This window comes from Clinocottus analis, unplaced genomic scaffold (genome assembly GCF_023055335.1).
Source record: "Clinocottus analis isolate CAN_PGR_092001 unplaced genomic scaffold, fCliAna1.0.p SCAF_4, whole genome shotgun sequence".
NCBI classification, from domain to species: Eukaryota; Metazoa; Chordata; class Actinopteri; order Perciformes; family Cottidae; genus Clinocottus; species Clinocottus analis.
The window spans coordinates 336,914-352,882 of record NW_027176153.1 but is presented as its reverse complement, the minus strand read 5'-3'; the positions used below and the strand labels follow the sequence as shown (position 1 = coordinate 352,882).

At 46.4% G+C, this 15,969-nt stretch overlaps 1 protein-coding gene across 1 annotated transcript in view; it reads left to right on the top strand.

Annotated features, from left to right (window-relative positions):
• Positions 1–372: 372 nt before the first annotated feature.
• Positions 373–15,969, top strand: part of LOC137800962 (neural cell adhesion molecule L1-like) — a 40,171-nt gene continuing 24,574 nt past the window's right edge. Inside the window, 1 exon segment of the mRNA XM_068598335.1 lies at positions 373–566. The gene's annotated coding sequence lies outside the window, so the exon portion shown is untranslated.

The following is a 15,969-nucleotide window of genomic DNA, read 5'->3' as shown; positions in this document are numbered from 1 at the left end:
TATTCTATTTAATTTTTATTTGCTTAATGAATAAATTGCTTTAAAAAAAAATACAAACTAAAAGAATACATTTTATTTTGAAGGCCAACACGTTGTGTTGTTGTTACTTAACTAGTTTATTCATCGTTAGAAGATAAGCTACCAGAGCAGAGAAGAGATGGAGGTAAAGAAGAAGGGCGGGGCAGGAAGTACCGAGAGAATAGAGAGAGAGAGAGAGAGAGAGAGAGAGAGAGAGAGAGAGAGAGAGAGAGAGAGAGAGAGAGAGAGAGGGGCTCTAATGAAAGAGGCTGATGTCATCCCTGCGAGGCAGCCAATCAGAGAGCAGCAGGAGGAGCAGGAGGGAGGAGAAGCAGAAGGGTGTGTTCATGGACCACTGCAGCATCAGAGGAAGAGGAAATACAGACACAAGAAGAGGCACGACTCAGCAGACCGGAGAGACAGAAGAAGAAGAAGAAGAAGAAGAAGAAGAAGAAGAAGAAGAAGAAGAAGAAGAAGAAGGAGAAGAAGAAGAAGAAGCGAGCAAGCGGATAAAAGCGACAAAGGAGAGACACGCCACACCTGCAGAGGTAAGAGGAAAACAATGGCATCCCCATGCTGTGTGTGTGTGTGTGTGTGTGTGTGTGTGTGTGTGTGTGTGTGTGTGTGTGTGTCATCATGGCAGTGTGTTACTCTGACAGCCTCCCTGTGTATAAATTATTGTATGTTTATGTCTCATAACTCATCTGCAGCAGCTTGTTGTTATTAATATGGAATGAAAGTTACTTACATTATTACCCAGTATCAATACTGTGTAATGATACTGTGTAATATTACACAGTATCATTACACAGTAATAATGATAACTCTTCCTCTGCTGCTGCTTTCTTTCTTTCTTTCTTTCTTTCTTTCTTAACAAACTGCAAAGTGACTGAATGATGTAAAAGTGCGTCTCCGGTCCAACGTCTATTACATTTGACAGAAGCAATCATAACTTCTGCAGCGCAGGAAGCATTGAGGCATCTTCACTCTGAAGAAACAGCTGATCAATACAGACGAAGAGGATTCACTTCTCAGGTTTCTGTTTACTCCGAATTCCTCTTCTTCACTCAGAGCAACGTCACAACGCCTCCAACTCCTTGTGTTTGCTCTGTGGGCGAGGAAGAGGAGGAGAAGGAAGAGGAAGAGGAGGAGAAGGAAGAGGAAGAGGAAGAGAAGGAAGAGGAAGAGGAGGAAGGAGGAGAAGGAAGAGAAAGAGGGAGTTTGGTGCGAATTGCAAAAATTGTGTCTTCCTCCTCTCGTTATCCTCCGTAGTGTACCGTAGTGTACCTTAATGTGCTGTACCGTAGCATACCGTAGCGTACCGTAGTGTGCTTTACCGTAGTGTACCGTAGTGTGCTTTACTGTAGCATACCGTAGTGTACCGTAGTGTGCTTTACTGTAGCATACCGTAGTGTACCGTAGTGTGCTTTACTGTAGCATACCGTAGTGTACCGTAGTGTGCTTTACTGTAGCATACCGTAGTGTACCGTAGTGTGCTTTACTGTAGCTTACCGTAGTGTACCGTAGTGTGCTTTACCGTAGTGTGCCGTAGTGTGCTTTACCGTAGTGTACCGTAGTGTACCGTAGTATGCTTTACCGTAGTGTACCGCAGTGTACCGTAGTGTGCTTTACCGTAGTGTACCGTAGTGTGCTTTACTGTAGCGTACCGTAGTGTGCTTTACCGTAGTGTACCGTAGTGTACCGTAGTATGCTTTACTATAGCATACCGTAGTGTACCGTAGTGTGCTTTACTGTAGCTTACCGTAGTGTACCGTAGTGTGCTTTACTGTAGCGTACCGTAGTGTGCTTTACTGTAGTGTACCGTAGTGTACCGTAGTGTGCTTTACTGTAGCGTACCGTAGTGTACCGTAGTGTGCTTTACTGTAGCATACCATAGTGTACCGTAGTGTGCTTTACTGTAGCGTACCGTAGTGTACTGTAGTGTGCTTTACTATAGCATACCGTAGTGTACCGTAGTGTGCCGTAGTGTGCTTTACTGTAGCATACTGTAGTGTACCGTAGTGTGCTTTACTGTAGCATACCGTAGTGTACCGTAGTGTGCTTTACTATAGCATACCGTAGTGTACCATAGTGTGCTTTACCGTAGTGTACCGTAGTGTGCTTTACCGTAGTGTACCGTAGTGTACCGTAGTGTACCGTAGTGTGCTTTACTGTAGCATACCGTAGTGTACCGTAGTGTGCCGTAGTGTGCTTTACCATAGTGTACCGTAGTGTACCGTAGTATGCTTTACCGTAGTGTACCGTAGTGTACCGTAGTGTGCTTTACCGTAGTGTACCGTAGTATACCGTAGTGTACCGTAGTATGCTTTACTGTAGTGTACCGTAGTGTACCGTAATATGCTTTACTGTGCTTTACCGTAGTGTACCGTAGTGTGCTTTACTGTAGCGTACCGTAGTGTACCGTAGTGTGCTTTACTGTAGCATACCGTAGTGTACCGTAGTGTGCTTTACTGTAGCATACCGTAGCGTACCGTAGTGTGCTTTACTGTAGCGTACCGTAGTGTGCTTTACTGTAGCGTACCGTAGTGTGCTTTACTGTACCTTACCGTAGTGTGCTTTACTGTAGTGTACCGTAGTGTGCTTTAGTGTAGCGTACCGTAGTGTGCTTTACTGTAGCGTACCGTAGTGTACCGTAGTGTGCTTTACTGTAGCTTACTGTAGTGTACCGTAGTGTGCTTTACTGTAGCGTACCGTAGTGTACCGTAGTGTGCTTTACTGTAGCGTACCGTAGTGTACCGTAGTGTACCGTAGTGTGCTTTACTGTAGCGTACCGTAGTGTGCTTTACTGTAGCATACCGTAGTGTACCGTAGTGTGCCGTAGTGTGCTTTACTGTAGCATACCGTAGTGTACCGTAGTGTGCTTTACTGTAGCATACCGTAGTGTACCGTAGTGTGCTTTACTGTAGCATACCGTAGTGTACCGTAGTGTGCTTTACTGTAGCATACCGTAGTGTACCGTAGTGTGCTTTACTGTAGCTTACCGTAGTGTACCGTAGTGTGCTTTACTGTAGCTTACCGTAGTGTACCGTAGTATGCTTTACCGTAGTGTACCGCAGTGTACCGTAGTGTGCTTTACCGTAGTGTACCGTAGTGTGCTTTACTGTAGCGTACCGTAGTGTGCTTTACCGTAGTGTACCGTAGTATGCTTTACTATAGCATACCGTAGTGTACCGTAGTGTACCGTAGTATGCTTTACTATAGCATACCGTATTGTACCGTAGTGTGCCGTAGTGTGCTTTACTGTAGCATACCGTAGTGTACCGTAGTGTGCTTTACTATAGCATACCGTAGTGTACCGTAGTGTGCTTTTCCGTAGTGTACCGTAGTGTGCTTTACCGTAGTGTACCGTAGTGTACCGTAGTGTGCTTTACTGTAGCATACCGTAGTGTACCGTAGTGTGCCGTAGTGTGCTTTACCATAGTGTACCGTAGTGTACCGTAGTATGCTTTACCGTAGTGTACCGTAGTATACCGTAGTGTACCGTAGTATGCTTTACTGTAGTGTACCGTAGTGTACCGTAATATGCTTTACTGTGCTTTACCGTAGTGTACCGTAGTGTGCTTTACTGTAGCGTACCGTAGTGTGCTTTACTGTAGCATACCGTAGTGTACCGTAGTGTGCTTTACTGTAGCGTACCGTAGTGTACCGTAGTGTGCTTTACTGTAGCGTACCGTAGTGTACTGTAGTGTGCTTTACTGTAGCGTACCGTAGTGTGCTTTACTGTAGCATACCATAGTGTACCGTAGTGTGCTTTAGTGTAGCGTACCGTAGTGTACCGTAGTGTACCGTAGCGTGCTGTACCGTAGTGTTCTTCGCGAATGACACGAAGAAGCGTTGTCAATATTCGCTCTTTCGCTTTTTCGCCAGAGTTGAAATGTTTCAACTTTGGAGAAAAATTTGCCGGACGCTGAGTTGTTGGAGCTATTCAGCGTGGAGAAGCTCTGCGCGTCGTTACCGCCGTAGCAGAATTCAACATGGCTGCTGGTCCGCCTGAATGAACTCTGCCAGCGGCTTCATCCAGACACTCGTCCTGGAGGAGTCGGAGCTGAGCGACTACGGATAACACTATGAACCAGACACGTGCGCTGGATGTTCAGATGTTCGTGGTATAACACAGAAATACTTGTTGATGTCCTTCTGGTCGAGAAGACTGTTTTACAGGAACGTGACCGGGTCAGTTTAGGTTAGCTAGTGAGGCTAGCGCTGGTAACTAGGGGCAACGGGGCTCGAGCCACGCCCCCTTTGTTAATGATTAATCGAAAATCGATCGTTAATTCTCCCGATGATCGATTAAGACAATTTCATTAGATGCCCATCCCTACAGTGTACCGCAGAGTACTTTACCGTAGAGTACTTTACCGTAGCCGTAGAGTACTTTACCGTAGAGTACTTTACCGTAGCCGTAGAGTACTTTACCGTAGAGTACTTTACCGTAGCCATAGAGTACTTTACCGTAGAGTATGTTTCTGGTTCCTGGGCGGCGGGTCTGAGGAGGCCGATCCCTCACAATGAGATTACTCTAACTTTTGCTATCTCCTACTTCCTGTCTAGCTTTCTTTGTAAATCCTCATTATTCTCCCTCTCTCTCCCCCTCCTTCTCTATCTCTATCTCCTCCTCTTTCTCTCCCTCCTCTGATCCATCCCTTCTTTCTTTTTTGGCCTTTTCCTTCCCTTGTTTTTCCCGTCTCTCCTCTACAGAATGAAGCCTTTGTGCTGAGCAAAGAGAAGAAGCCCTTCACTCTCTTTTCTTCTTCTTCTTCTTCTTCTTCTTCTTCTTCTTCTTCTTCTTCTTCTTCTTCTTCTTGTTTTCCTCTCAGCTCCTCTTTCTCAAGTACTCATGCTTCTGCTGTGTGTGTGTGGGGGGGGGGGGGGGCAGGCACCCATTAGTTGGGATTAGATACTGTAGGAGGGTCTTAACAGCCCCTCTGTGTTTGTGGGTTCTAATCCCCTCAGAAACGGCTAATCTAACTTCAGTGACACACACACACACACGCACACGCACACGCACACACACACGCACACGCACACACACACACACACACATCCCCCTGCAAATATGTGACTTCTGTGTGGATGAACTGTGAGTCATGAGGTCAACGTGAACACAGAGGACGCCTTTCTTAGCCGACATGTGTGACCAACAATATCGTCATAGAAACGACACACAACCCTGTGATGCACAAGAACCACAGAAGGTGGAGGACACACAAGAAACAGGAAACACAAGAAACAGGAAACACAAGAAACAGGAAACACAAGAAACTTTTAAAAAACTTTAAAAACGCAGGGCACATGAAGTAAACCAAAACCGCCACTCAAATGTGCATATTTGTGGAAAAATCAGAAAATATTATCGTCCCGTACGACTAAAGAAACTCACGCACATTCAGAGGGAAACGGGTTAACGTTGTAAACCTGAACTAAACTAAATTGAGATTGTATTAGTATAAGCATTAAGGTTGGCCTCACAATACTAGTTTTTAAGTTGTTTTAAGTAGATTCAACTTGTTTTAGGTTGTTTTAAGTTGATTCAACTTGTTTTAGGTTGTTTTAAGTTGATTCAACTTGTTTTAAGTTGTTTTAAGTAGATTCAACTTGTTTTAGGTTGTTTTAAGTTGATTCAACTTGTTTTAGGTTGTTTTAAGTTGATTCAACTTGTTTTAGGTTGTTTTAAGTTGATTCAACTTGTTTTAAGTTGTTTTAAGTAGATTCAACTTGTTTTAGGTTGTTTTAAGTAGATTCAACTTGTTTTAGGTTGTTTTAAGTTGATTCAACTTGTTTTAGGTTGTTTTAAGTAGATTCAACTTGTTTTAAGTTGTTTTAAGTTGATTTAACTTGTTTTAGGTTGTTTTAAGTTGATTCAACTTGTTTTAAGTTGTTTTAAGTTGATTTAACTTGTTTTAGGTTGTTTTAAGTTGATCCAACTTAACTTTAACTTCACAGTGACATCTGGGGCGTCCGCGGGATGTGCACGTACTGTGCACGGACAATATGTTTGATATATTGCTATTTATAGCTAGAAATAATAATAATAACAGGAGTGTGGCGGTGCTACGGAAAGCTCCGGTTCTTGTGCTTCTTACCAGCCGGACCACGTCGAGCTGCGAGCCCCACAGCAGCCACAACTCACGTTTATGTCCAGACAACAACCAGCAACTATACGCAAATGCAGGCAACTCACCGATGACGTCCAACAAAAACGGTCTTCTTACGTTGCAAAAATGTTCAATACAAATAATAATAATAATAATAATAATAATAATAATAATAATAATAATAATATAGTCCAAAACATGTGATTTCACCATAAGTATGTGAAACAATATCGCAGTGTTTCTGGCGGTAACTCCCGTCTCCTTTGGAGCACAGACGTCAACATGGACTCAAAATGGAGGCTGAAGGACCAGATTACATGCAAAGTCACTGCACAGCTGCGTAGACGCGACTTTAGGCTGAATTATACTTCTGCAACTCCAACTCCGGCTGGCCACGCAGTCGGATTGACGGACTCGTTTTGATTTTAAAGGCTGATTTATACTCTGGTTTTACGCAGAGAAGCAAGCACGCAAGACACGCATGGCCGACCTTGCGTCGTCCCATCAGCCATTTTGCATGCGTCACCCCAAATGTCTGACTATCCGTCAAAGCTACACAGCCCACAAGGCTGTGATTGGTCCGCTAACCACGTCCTTTCTGAGTCTCTCATGTCCGGTTTCACAGCATCATACCTCTGTTTTTAAAAGCCAGAGCAGAAACAGGAACAATGGATCCTGTTGAAGAACGTTTGGCTGAAGAGGTCCACAAATATGAGCATTTATAAAACCTGACGAGTATCAGGACACAAAGATGGAGGTGAACTCCTGGAGGGAGATATCATGAACGTCGGTGTTTCAGGTCGACTCTAAACATTCGTTGCTATGAAACCGGACATGAGAGACTCAGAAAGGACGTGGTTAGCGGACCAATCACAGCCTTGTGGGCTGCGTTGCTTTGATGGATAGTCAGACATTTGGGGTGACGCACACAAAATGGCCGATTTGACCACGCGAGGTCGGCCATGCGTGTCTTGCGTGCTTGCGTCTCTGCGTAAAACCAGAGTGTAAATCAGCCTTTTTCCGGCGAGCGACGCGACAGACACGTTTGAGGCGACACAAACAGCGAGTTTGCCGCGGGGCAAACAAAGCGTTGGACGCGGCAGTTTGTCGCGCGAGTTGAAATTTCCCAACTCCGGCGGCAAAAACGCGTGAGTCATAGTCGCGTCAGCCAATCAGCGTTGAGATGTTCCGCTCGTCACCGCCGTCCCGTTGTTGAGTCAAACTTCTGTCGGTGGTAGCGACGATAGCGGCCGTCATTCAGACGCTGTTGTGGGACTACGGATGATATTATGAACCCCGACACGATGGAGTCTGATGTTCTGACATATGTGGACTTTACACAACAAGGATAAAGCAGAACTAGAGGTTATTCCCATGCTGGATGACAGCCGGTTACCGTTGTAGTAAGCTAGCGGCACTTCCTGGAGTCTGTGAAATTCACCGAGCTGTGTGCGGCTGCAGATGCTGTTATGAACCCAAACAGGGGCGTTTGATATTCCCACGTTCATGTGACTTCCACAACAAGTATGAAGCAGAACCAGTGGTTAGTTCTTCCATAGTTTATAGCGTAAAAGATCGTCATTTTCCTCAGGGAGAAGCTACAGAGATAAGCCACGCCCCCTTTGTGGCGGCTCAATTAGTCAAGTTCTGTTCGGTGTGAACACAGTTTAACCTTTCCAACGAACCCTCAGCTGAGCCAACAGGAGCTTCATGTCCTGACTGACGAGCTCCTTCAGCCAATGAGAGTCAGCGCTGAAGAACAGGGTCTGCCTCTTCTTCCATGTATGGCACAAGCCTGTCACGTGCGACAGCTCTGATGACAGGCGGCTAGTATAGCCAATGAGCTTAAATTATGCATATGAATCAGTGGGGGCGGGGCTTGAGAGCAGAATGAAGCTGGACAGCCACAATTTCTCTTTGAATAAGTATGAAAACGCATTTTTATTTAATTTTCTCTGTGTCAGCAATACTTAAAGTAAATATAAATAGTACCTTCATAAGTTTGCAAGACTTTAAGCCTTTTTAATAGGGTATATATATATATATATATATATATATATATATATATATATATATATATATATATATATATATATATAGATAGATAGATAGATAGATAGATAGATAGATAGATATGAATATTTTCAGTCTCAAAATAGAGAAATGCCTAGATATTTCATTAGAAAAACATGTGTAAAATATAACTTTTCTGCATTTTCTGGATCTTATTTTAGATTAGACTGGATTGGGCTTCAGGCTCTGGTCCCATTGTGTTGTTTAGTTCATAAATCACATTCATAGTCATCTGCAGGCAAATATTTGCCAATAAATGTTTAGGCGGAAATAAAAATGGTATATGTATTATTTTCAAAGGTACATAACTCAGTGTCAGCAGCAGTTAAAGAGTTTGAGACTTTTCCCTCAATAGTTTTCTCTTTCAAAAGAGACCATGAACTTTCTCCCATGGTTCAGGTTCAGCTTGCTTCGGGTTTCGTTTTGGCCTTTTCTGTCTGCAAATGTTGCTGGAACACCAGTTTCAACTTGTTTTAGGTTATTTTAAGTTGCTTTAAGTTGTTTCAAGTTGCAGAGGTAGATGCAGATGTCTGTCGCCGGCTTTCCTCGTATCGACTGCGGCGCGGCGGCAGCTGATTGGTTAAAGATCAATCGGCGTCGTCCAGTCTGCGTATGGGTTTGATTGGCAGCTCATTGAATCCATAACTGAGTAAAGACAATCGTGACTCATCTGCAGGGAAGCTGATCAATACTGATCATGTTCCAGTAACGTGCACGTGAGAGGTGAGACGTGCACGTGAGAGGTGAGACGTGCACGTGAGAGGTGAGACGTGCACGTGAGAGGTGAGACGTGCACGTGAGAGCTGAACAGATGAGTTCATCATTCAACGTTTTAGCATCTTTGTCTCTTCATCGAATCTTTGGAGCAAATTAAATATTTCTGTGTTTATGAAGCCAGACGTTTTTATTTCAGATATAATTCATTATTATTTAAATCACGACAATAATACAAACCTAAATAAATGATAAACTCCATTATTTTCATCTCTCTTCATATTGCTGACGACACAACGTCTCCCAGACGACCATCTGGCTGCTGAGAGGAAGACCAGTGTGTGTGTGTGTGTGTGTGTGTGTGTGTGTGTGTGTGTGTGTGTGTGTGTGTGTGAGGTGAATCGAGGAGATGAGGGAGTGGCACCGGAGAGAAAGCGAGGGGCAGAGTGGGGGATGGGAGGAGGAGAGGAGGAGGAGGGGCAGAGTGGGGGGATGGGGAGAATGCTGCATTCTGGGGGTTACCATGGTGATGGGAGGGGGGGGGCTGCACTCAGAGAGACTCACACAATGTGAACTGACATTTTCACCGACTGATTGAATAATGTGATAAGCATCAGATCTCCTTTTAATTTAAACCTTCCTTCCTGTTCTCAGACTGTTGGTCAGATGAAGGGATGAAGGGATGGAGTAGAGAGAGAGAGATAAAGAGAGAGAGAGGCTCTCAGAGTCGAGTGGAAAACCAGAAACACAATCTCCCACCTGGGAGAGATGTAACCTGGAGACGCTCTGGATGAAGAAAAACGAACGCTGACGTCACCGTTCCTTCAGAAAGACTTTTACTGATCCATTATCATATTTAATATCTCATTATCCATGCATTTTTGTATGATTATTATAACGGAGGAGAAGGAAGAGGATCATGATAACACATGAAGCATAGACTTCTATACAACCAGAGGAGTCGCCCCCTGGTGGTCAGGAGAGAGAATGCAGCTTTAACACATGAAGCATAGACTTCTATACAACCAGAGGAGTCACCCCCTGGTGGTCAGGAGAGAGAATGCAGCATGAAGCATAGACTTCTATACAACCAGAGGAGTCGCCCCCTGGTGGTCAGGAGAGAGAATGCAGCTTTAACACATGAAGCATAGACTTCTATACAACCAGAGGAGTCGCCCCCTGGTGGTCAGGAGAGAGAATGCAGCTTTAACACATGAAGCATAGACTTCTATACAACCAGAGGAGTCGCCCCCTGGTGGTCAGGAGAGAGAATGCAGCTTTAACACATGAAGCATAGACTTCTATACAACCAGAGGAGTCGCCCCCTGGTGGTCAGGAGAGAGAATGCAGCTTTAACACATGAAGCATAGACTTCTATACAACCAGAGGAGTCGCCCCCTGGTGGTCAGGAGAGAGAATGCAGCTTCAACACATGAAGCATAGACTTCTATACAACCAGAGGAGTCGCCCCCTGGGCCCGCCCAGCTGGTAGGAGGACCGAGATGGACCCAGACCTCGCTGGAGGGATTGGATCTTTGCCGTCCTCGTCAGTGGTCATGGAACTGAAGCCGAGAGAGTTTCCGGTTACTTCCTCACCATCAGCGCTGCTTCCTTTTGACCACGACGTCCTTTCATTCAAACCACCATGACTCATTCCAACTCTTCAGGGTTCGTGCTTATTATGGGAACGCTTCCTCTCTCGACCAACACACAAAGAGTCGCGATCTCTGGTCTTGTGCGTCAGCAGAGTCTGAACGGGGTTGTGAGTCTGTCACACACACGTGATGGATGATCAGGTATTGATCGGCAGTCATCGCACCAGATGGGACACTTTGCTTTGTTGAAGCTCCACATCAATATTCAGAGTTCACAACTTCATGTTTTAATCCACTCTGTGTGAATATGAATACATTAATGTTGCGTAGTGACCGTGTCGTGACAGGGTGCATGGTCTTGAACCAGCACCAGGAGAGATGTTACAATACCCTTTTTTATTTCATGGTTTTGACACCGGAACTTCAGCCAAAGACTTCTGATCTGATACCTCTGTGTTCAAAATAGCAACAGATAACCAAATGGGTCATAAATCCTCTTTCTATGATCTACTTTGTATTGTTGTGAAATCATCTTCTTCACATTTAAACACATCATTATTAATTTACCTTCACGTACTCACTGAAAGGAGCTTGAACAACCTCCATTGTGCGCGATGCTGCTAACAGCTAACATTTACTCGCTCTCCTCCTGCAGAGAATTGTTCTGATATGTTTACATTTCACGGATTACTGACGGTGCACGGAGCGTCTCCCTGGCGGAGCGTCTCCCTGGCGGAGCGTCTCCCTGGCGGAGCGTCGCCCTGGCGGAGCGTCTCCCTGGCGGAGCGTCTCCCTGGCGGAGCGTCTCCCTGGCGGAGCGTCGCCCTGGCGGAGCGTCTCCCTGAGCACTCATGCCGGTCCCAGCTGCCGGCTGTCGCTTCAGCTAAAGCTAATAGAGCCCCAGCAGCACAGCGGCACTAATGACCGACTCATGTAGAGAGAAGCCAATCCCAACGTGTGTGTGTGTGTGTGTGTGTGTGTGTGTGAGTGAGTGTATGAGTGTGTGTGTGTGGTGACCCAGAGGTGGCTAAACAATGTCACGCCAATAAGATCAGATTTGCATGTGAAAGGCGTCGGGTGGTGCTGTGGGGTAAAACGTGCCCCCCAACCCGTCTGAAAGGCAAATGGGCAGAAATGACACAACGATGTAATTCACTCCTCTGACAGCAGACATGTGCGCCACAGAGACGAGGTTCATCAATTCCTTTGTAACAACAGGACATACATCGTCAACGTCTGATGATCAGTGAAGACGTTTCTGAAGCAGGAATGAGGAACATTTCCATCTGATTTGCCGCTCGAAGACGAGAAAGATCAATTCAACTGTTCGTAAAAACTATAAGTTGAGATGAAGGTGGTGCTGAGCAGGAGTCTTCAACCGCTTGTCAAACCTCAGAGACCACTGAGGGGTCCTGGGAGTTCACCAGCCAGTCTACATGTGCTAGTGGACTTGGAGAAGACTTTTCACCGGGTCCCTCTGGGTTGTTGTGGGGTGCTGCAGGAGTACGGGGTGCTGCAGGAGTACGGGGTGCTGCAGGAGTACAGGGTAATGCAGGAGTACAGGGTGCTGCAGGAGTACAGGGTGCTGCAGGAGTACGGGGTGCTGCAGGAGTACGGGGTGCTGCAGGAGTACGGGGTGCTGCAGGAGTACGGGGTGCTGCAGGAGTACGGGGTGCTGCAGGAGTACGGGGTGCTGCAGGAGTACGGGGTGCTGCAGGAGTACGGGGTGCTGCAGGAGTACAGGGTGCTGCAGGAGTACAGGGTGCTGCAGGAGTACGGGGTGCTGCAGGAGTACAGGGTGCTGCAGGAGTACGGGGTGCTGCAGGAGTACAGGGTGCTGCAGGAGTACAGGGTGCTGCAGGAGTACAGGGTGCTGCAGGAGTACAGGGTACCATCCAGTCTCTGTGCTGCAGTAGCAGCTGTGTTCGCATCCTCACAATAAGTCAGACTCGTCCCAGTGGGCGTTGGCCTCCAGGCTGCCCTTCATCTCCGGTCCTGTTCCTGACCTCCATGGACAGGAGATGTAGGAGCAGCAGGGGAGGAGAACCTCAGGTTCTGGTTCTCTGGATCTCCTCTCTGCTGTTTGCAGATGATGTGGTCCTGTTTGCCTCCTCGGACCTCCAGCTTTCACTGGGGAGGTTTGATGAGAGTCAGCAGCTCCTCATCTGAGGCCTTGGTGGTCTGCTGGGAACCAGAGGATCGCTCCTCCTGGTGGGGACAGAGTGCCCTAAGAGAAGGAGCTCAAGTACCTCAGGTCTTGTTCACAAGTGAGGGTCAGGTGGAGCAGGAGATGGACAGGAGGATCGGTGCGGCTGCAGCAGGAAAACAGGTTCTGTACCGGTCCGTCTTGGTGAAGAGGGAGCTGAGCAGGAAGGAGAAGCTCTCCATCTACTGGTCGTCTATGTTCCAACCTTCAGCCATGGTCACCAACTCTGGTGGCCCGGCTCAGCCTTAGAGATAGAGTAAGGAGATGAGGTTCCTCTGTAGGACTCAGCCTTAGAGACAGAGTAAGGAGATGATGTTCCTCTGTAGGGCTCAGCCTTAGAGATAGAGTAAGGAGATGATGTTCCTCTGTAGGGCTCAGCCTTAGAGATAGAGTAAGGAGATGAGGTTCCTCTGTAGGACTCAGCCTTAGAGATAGAGTAAGGAGATGATGTTCCTCTGTAGGGCTCAGCCTTAGAGATAGAGTAAGGAGATGATGTTCCTTTGTAGGGCTCAGCCTTAGAGATAGAGTAAGGAGGTGATGTTCCTCTGTAGGGCTCAGCCTTAGAGATAGAGTAAGGAGAGTTTAACACACACACAAATGAAATCACCTATAGGTTGCAAGGTCAGCATCTATGTGTGTGTGTGTGTGTGTGTGTGTGTGTGTGTGTGTGTGTGTGTGTGAGGTGTAATGAATAATGTATTTAGGTGAATTTAGGTCACGCAGCCAACAGGGAGAGACAAACTGGGAATATCTCTGACTTCCCTTGTCTACGTGTGTGTGTGTGTGTGTGTGTGTGTGTGTGTGTGTGTGTGTGTGTGTGTCTGTGTACTGAGGGGGAAGCCCTTCCTTTGATTAATCTCTCCATCCACACTTCCCAATTCTTCTTTTCCAGATCGGAATCTATCAATGAATAAATTTCTCGCTCTGTCGCGTTCTCTCTCCGTCCACCTGCCCCCCCCCCCCCCCTCACACACACACACACAGACACACACACACACACACACACACACACAGACACACAGACACACACACACACACACAGACACACACACACACACACACAGACACACACACACACACACACACACACACACACACACACAGACACACACACACACACACAGACACACACACACACACACACACACACACAGACACACACACACACAGACACACACACACAGACACACAGACACACAGACACACACACACACACACACACACAGACACACACACACACACACACAGACACACACACACACACACACACACAGACACACACACACACACACACAGACACACACACACACACACACACACACAGACACACACACAGACACACACACACAGACACACAGACACACACACACACACACACACACACACACACACACACAGACACACACACACACAGACCCCCTCACCGCCCTGCACCTGCCCCCCTTCAGACCTCCCTGTGGACTGCCCCTCCAAAGCCCCTCAGGGGCGGGGCTTCGTGGCTGTTAACGTTCAGAGCGTGAATGTGTTCATGAAGCAACACGGAGACGACTTATTAATGATATAAACATGTCAACATGTCATGTGTTTCTGAAACATGTCAACATGTCATGTGTTACTGAAACATGTCAACATGTCATGTGTTTCTGAAACATGTCAACATGTCATGTGTTACTGAAACATGTCAACATGTCATGTGTTACTGAAACATGTCAACATGTCATGTGTTTCTGAAACATGTCAACATGTATCCCTGTGTGGCTCACTGCGTGTTCTCCTGCAGGCTTAATGATCATATTCACACAACACAACCTCTCACAGCGTTGACAGCACATGCGTCAAAATACATGAAACTCTGCGTCCTGATGGGAATCGTGTGCTACGACTTTTCTAAGAGATTCAACAGAAAAACTCAAGAAATATTGTCCCATTCACTTGAATGCGGTTTTGGCGTGAAGAGAGCAAAACAACCCTCATCTTTGTTCCCATCGTGACTCGCCATACTTTAATGTAGCGAAAAGATTTGACGTTCAAAACGTTGACAAACGCCTGTAGTTCATTTGCCAAATTTAGCATTTTTTGATAGCTGCACAGTTTTCATGTAATCATTGTTCAAGTTTAGGAAGACATGTTCCTCGCAGCCAGAACAGATACACTCCATGTCTGAGGGGGAGGAGCCAGAACAGATACACTCCATGTCTGAGGGGGAGGAGCCAGAACAGATACACTCCATGTCTGAAGAGGAGGAGCCAGAACAGATACACTCCATGTCTGAGGGGGAGGAGCCAGAACAGATACACTCCATGTCTGAGGGGGAGGAGCCAGAACAGATACACTCCATGTCTGAGGGGGAGGAGCCAGAACAGACTTGGTTTCTTTCTGTCGCCATCTTGGTTTTCACATTTATGAAAGCCGTCGCCAGCAAGGTGCATATCATCACTAGAACTGAAGCATGCTGGGACATGAAGCATGCTGGGACATGAAGCATGCTGGGACATGAAGCATGCTGGGACATGAAGCATGCTGGGACATGAAGCATGCTGGGACAAGTCATTTATTATCTGTCTGCCCTCATTACATCTGGGGAACCCCACGGCTGGTCGTTATCGTTCCATCATTAATGCAAAGCACACACACACACACACACACACACACACACACACACACACACACACACATACACACACACACACACACACTCGTATGTCCCATTGTTCGGTTTTGGGTCATTTATTTTATAAATTAGCCTGGCAGGTAACACAGCAGCCCCATGGGCCGTGTGTGTGTGTGTGTGTGTGTGTGTGTGTGTGTGTGTGTGTGTGTGTGTGTGTGTGTGTGTTGGAGAGAGAGACGTGTGCTTGGGACAGGTTGCGTAATTATTGGATGTCGGAGGGGGTCTACATTAGCCAGCTGTCACTACTTACCCCTCACCCTGTGTGTGTGTGTGTGTGTGTGTGTGTGTGTGTGTGTGTGTGTGTGTGTGTGTGTGTGTGTGTGTGTGTGTGTGTGTGTGTGTGTGACCTTTGTTGTCTTCTCTCACGTTCAGTCTGTTTGTTTCCATCCCCGGCGATCGGTGCTTTAACATATTTGCATTGGTAATAATCTTTCATGAAAAGGTGTTTAATCTCAAACTGGATGAAACTGGAAATCTGAATCCAACATCTTCACTTTACTAACCCTGTAATGCAGAAAAAGACATTGTGCTGTGAACACATCTTCATGAGCGATGAGGTCACATCTTCATGCTGTG